The sequence below is a fragment of the Lissotriton vulgaris genome, chromosome 1_1, assembly GCF_964263255.1.
Source record: "Lissotriton vulgaris chromosome 1_1, aLisVul1.2, whole genome shotgun sequence".
NCBI classification, from domain to species: Eukaryota; Metazoa; Chordata; class Amphibia; order Caudata; family Salamandridae; genus Lissotriton; species Lissotriton vulgaris.
In genome coordinates this window covers 29,012,358-29,017,915 of record NC_141685.1, presented here as the reverse complement: position 1 = coordinate 29,017,915, position 5,558 = coordinate 29,012,358, and positions in this window count along the sequence as shown.

Sequence of the window (5,558 nt, the reverse complement as noted above, 5' to 3'; positions counted from 1 at the left end):
GACAAGCACAATATCTCCAGCCAGGTGAAGGGGGCCAGGAGACTGCAGTTAGGGTTCACGTGCCTCGGAGGGGCGCCAAGCTTTTTCCAATCCATAATGCGTTCACCTCAGAGGGGTGATATTTACTGTAACCTTTTGGAGAGCGGCTTTGCCCCCTCCTACCTCAGTGTGATCTACTACACACAAACACCTTTTTGTGGGATGTGTTCTCCTATGAATACCAGTGAAAGGCAAGAGAACAGAAAGAAAACATGATAGGAGAAAGGAGCAAGGGCAGAAAGAGGGCCAGGAGCCACGGATAAGGAGAGAGGGAGGGACATATTGGAAAGATGAGGAGAGAGACAGGGGACGAAGTAAGGGTGGTGAGGTGTAGGAGGGAGAATGAGCAAATGAATGAAGTGACGGAGTATGACTGGATAGAGAAAAGAGAAATGAAAGAATGTGTGGATGGGATAGCGACGGGGTTGGGGGGGAGATGGGGCAGTACTAAGGAGACAATATAGAAGGGGACAAGGGATTGGGGTGGGAGCAAAATGCGGGAATACAAATATTAAATGCATCCATCCAGTGCGTCAAACGCAGTGTAGTTCCCTGTAGTGTAGTTCCTATATTCCCAATAGACTCTGCGCATTGGAATTACCTAACCAATAGTTTAGACGTAGGACTGATGTCGACTAGGTCTCTACTGGCTAAGTTAAACTTAATTGTGTTTGCCAGCTAGCTAAGAGTTCACTAGAAACTTTATCGAATACACAAGAAGGGATTAATTTCTGACAACCATATAACATGACAACTTTGTTCCCCCCTGAAATAGGAATATCATCAGAGTCGCGGAAGCAATAGATAACTATTCCTCTCAGTAATTCGTGCATGCTTCGTTTCTCCAGAGCGGTACAGAGAAATGGAGAGACGGGCGTTTTCAATAAAAAGGCGGTTATTTATTGAACAGTCTTATTTCTCGTACAAGAGAAGTGAATTGCTACAATCGCAATACTTACTATGAAGTAAAGTGCGTACAGTAAAAAGAGTATTATAAAATAATACTGTAAAAGCATGATATGGTTTCTATGCCATATAATACATAAAACGTATAAAAGATATAAAATACATACAGTGATAAAGGATGTCTAAAAGTACTCAACTGGTGCAGCTAAACTACTCCAACCCGAGTGTACCTAACCTAAGTCTAGTACTAGGGAGGGAGTAAGGGAGTTGCAGTTTAAGTTAAGTTGTTTTGTTAAGATTTTATCCAAGACTTTTCTCTAAAAGGTCTAATCAGCTCCGTACCTTAGTATCAGAATTAAGGAGGTCTTGTATCTCTTTCACAGGACTCGGTATCTCAGGAACCTGCAAGCGTTGAAGGGAAACACTGGAGCTGGATTTCTCGGCAGGAGAAAAGACAGCGTCTCTCTCAGTGCGTCAGCTGGAGGGTCGGCTTCTTCGGCGCTTGCTACAGCAGGGCGTCGGGCATGTAGTTAGTCGATCTGCTCCGGAACCACCGTGTGTCTGCTTAGTGCAGAAGTAGGTATATTTATACCTGGTAGGTGCCGAGTTTGACGTACGGGTGGACATAATTACGTCACCAAGAACTTGCAGTTCTTTACGCACTCCAGGAGTTCTGGGAAAAATCAATACTGAAGCAGGGGGAAGTCCCGGGCTGCTTAAGAACTCGTTGTACTATAGGGGCTTAGTGGAAGTAGCCATGCCGTATTTCGACTGCTTTGGCTATATCTAAATATGGTTAGGATTCTTATGCCTATATAAGGGAATGATTTGTTATACCTATATAAGGCCATGAATCGGGAAAATTACACTAGGGTCCTAGATTCGTTTACAACATCCCTTTAAGTGAATCAGAAAAATAGGGGGTAAGACGAGAACATGTGAAACTACAAGACATAAGGAGGCAGTAGCTAGAGAGGGGGAGAGGCAATGGGTGGAAAACAATAGGGAAAAGCCTGGCGGGGAGCACAAATTGTCGAAGGAAAGTAAAAGAGGCAAAAGAGAGGGGTGAAAAGGAGGGGGTGCGAAGAGAGGCTGTACAAAGGAAAGAGGGACTCGGAAACAGGGGGAAAAGAGAGAGAAGAAGGCAGAGAGGCAATGGCTGAAAATACAACAAAGCCCTTAAGTGGTGCACGCATGAGAGAGAGGGGGTGCAGGAGGTGAGCAGCAATGCAGGGGTGTTGTAAATTAGCAGAAATGGGTTAGCGTTAGCAGAAGCCATCTTGCATTTAGAAGTTATCTTATCTGCTGTTTAGAAGCCATTTTGTCTTCCTAGCAGCCATCTTCCTGCCATGTGCTCACCATGTGCTTTGTCCTACTTTTCTTTTAGCTGCGCCTGAAGTCTGCCTAGTAACAGGATATATTTAGCCTCCTCCACTTTAACGCATGCTCAGAAATGCCTGGTAGAGTCTGCAGCTGTTACTGATTAGTTTTACATAGGAATGTGTTCAGTACGTTCTGAAACTGTTAGCTCCTCCCACTTGGTTGAACAAAGAGAACTTGTATGTCCATTTTAGGTATTCTTTGCGTGCTCACAGGAGCCAAGACTGCCCCTTTCATTTATGCTTACTGTGTAAGTCTGAAATGTATTTAAGGCGCCAGCTTTCTGAATTCCTCAGACTGTCTCATTCATTTGCCATGGCTTTTGGGCGACGCAGCCTCACCTCATATGAGTGTAATAAACTGTCCTTTGATATTTCAGAGTTCTGTGTCAGTCTCTTACTGCTTTTATGGACTACTTATCAGTGACACCCCTGAGAGGCAGGATTTTTGATTACAACAGTTGGCACCACAGATGGGACTCATCAGAGAGGTGACTATTTGAAGGAGTGATCACCTTGTCAGGAGACAGAAAACTACTGAGCAGCATGGGACTGGTTTCTGCAAAGAAGGTATGCTGTGCACGGCGCTTCTGGTGATTCCTTGTGTCTGCAGCTCGGTGTGTTTCTGTCCTTCCTGATTTTTGATCCTCCCAATGATGTCACCCCTGACTGAGAACACTTTTGGCGTGAGTATTAAAATGTAACATAAAAAGATAGACTGTTAGGTCATTTAGAACTTGGCAGTTAGAATTTGGACAGCTTATGTTTGGTAGGAGTAATTTTGTGGCGCCTGTTCTAGGTTTTGGATGCCTTTGTAGGGTAAGGTAGTCTTAGGAACGCTTACTGTGGCATATTTGTATTTGACATAGACTTGTCTACTTTGGATTTTGTTTGACCTTTGATGAATATGATATGAATATGATTTGATATGATTTGATTTGATATGTATGTGTTGCAACTCATATAGGCAGGTCATGCGAGGATATTTCCTCAAACTTTTGATAGTAGTGTATATTTTGCACTATTTTTGGCATGCCTGTTGTTGTCTTTGGTTAAGCTCACATGTTAAAATGTGTTGCTTTTGTGAAAGGTACCATAATGTGATTTGAAGTAAATGAGCCGGCTTCCCTTAGAAGGATACCTAAATAGGTTTAGGTGTGAAAACATATTTCTTCCTTGGTGATTTTGTATCCCCAGGGAATTAAAATATGGACATAATACATATAAGGATCCTTTGTTCTGTGCACTTTTATGAATGGGGAATGCAGAGCGATTTTTGGTGCTCTGCCAGTCAAAACTTGTGAATTGAAACACCATTGCCAAACGTTCCTTGTAAATATGACGTACAATTAGCATTTACAATTGGTTTGGTTTAAGTTCCCTTTGTGAGTTGTCTTGTGTTTCAGTCCTATGTGTTGATCTGTGGGTTCAATGTGTGTTTAAATGTGTTTTTTTTTTCCTGTTAGTGTAACTTTTGTTTGTGAATAGCGTTGGCGCGAACTTATGAAACACATGCCTTAAGTGCTGTATTGTGTGTCCTGCATGTTTGAAATATTTCTGTTTCTGTGTGAAATGAGCTCAATGCGTGATTGTGGATTTCTTGATGTTTTCAGTCTGTTAAGAAAAATGTTGGATTCATTGATATTAGGTGGAAATTAAATAAGAATGCAGTAATTTGCCATGTTGCCTGCTAAAATAGCTATATGTTGCTTTTTAATTTATAGACTAAGCAAAGGCACATCTGTGTAAAATGTTAAATGCCTAAAATAGATAAAGTTAAAATTTACATTCACTAGGACTATGAAAGGCCTCAAAATTAAATTGTGTGTTCTGTAGGAAAACGAATTTGTAGCCTTTTTTACTTACATGCATTTTCATACATGTAAAATGCTAAAACTTCAGCTAAAGTGCATTTTTGCTACGTTTAAATACATCTTGTGGCACACGCATTTCTGAGAATGTCTGTTTTCAGTAAGACTGAAAGTTCTGGGTTTCAGTTTTGTGCAGGCCCTTTCCTGCCTTGAGAACGGCAGATGTGGTTTTTGAAAGGCCATAAATAACATCGGAATGTTTATTCAGCCAGAGCCTAGTCGTTAGTTCATCACGGTCTGAATTTAGCATTTTAGAATAAGTGTTTTAGAGGGTTACAAAAGTAAGGTTCATTATTTTGTATCACAGGAAGACATTTCAATTGTGGTTTTCCTCTCTTTTTAAACACAGTAAAAAGAAAAAGGGGTATATTCCTGGGTTTGTTGCTCAATGTCCTTTTAAATTTTAGCGCGAAAATATGTCTTGTTTTCAGTTAGGCTTTTGTGCATAGGCTCATACATGACTTCGTCTAAAAAGATTGGCGAAGGATGCAGTTTGTTTTTATTTGGGGATTTCGTATTTCAGATTGGGTTTAGACACAAAAAAATTTATTAATCATGGAAAAATTATTTGAAAAAAAATAAGTGCTTTTTAAAATCGTTCTTAGATATTCATAAAGCTTAATACTCATACTATGACCTCCTAAAATTAAAATTTGATTTAAGTAATGTGTGACTGCATAATTAGGACATTTGCATGTTGGGGTTTCACTTGGCGCAGGCCTAACAGCTCATTTTTCTACGGCATTACATGCTTATGCCTCCTGTTCGCTCTTTGCAACATGTAAAGCACATTCTTAGGATGATTAATATGTAATGCAATTGTAGGATTTTCATTTTCAAGTGCCCCAAAGTCAAAAGTCGAAATTGAGTTAAAATGGACTTTTTAACACAGCATTCTTGTCGTGTACAATAGCTTTGCAGTGTTTCTGGCTTTCAGTAAAATGCATATTTGTGTATAATACAAATTTGTGGGTTGTTATTATTCGAGGTTGTTCTTCATAGCTCAGTGAACCACTGTGCCCGGTGCAGAGGTTTATGTTTAATATCAGGGTTGAAGGTTCTACCTTTTGGCAGGGCCCATTTTGTCTTTCATCTTTGTAGGATTGATAAATGAGTACCATTGCATAGGGTGGTAGCAAACATTTAATATAATGCTGGTATGCTATGTTATTATGTTCTGCAAATTGTTCACAGTAAATGTTTTATAATATAGGACTAAATGAATTTTATCCCTAAAAGAAGTCATTTATATAACATGTATTTTTCAACAGGGTTGGTTTTGTAGGTTTGAAAGAGTAGGGACGGCTTCTTGCCTTTGTTAGTTCGAGTCAGAGAATAGGAAGTGGGGGTCTGAAAAGAGCGC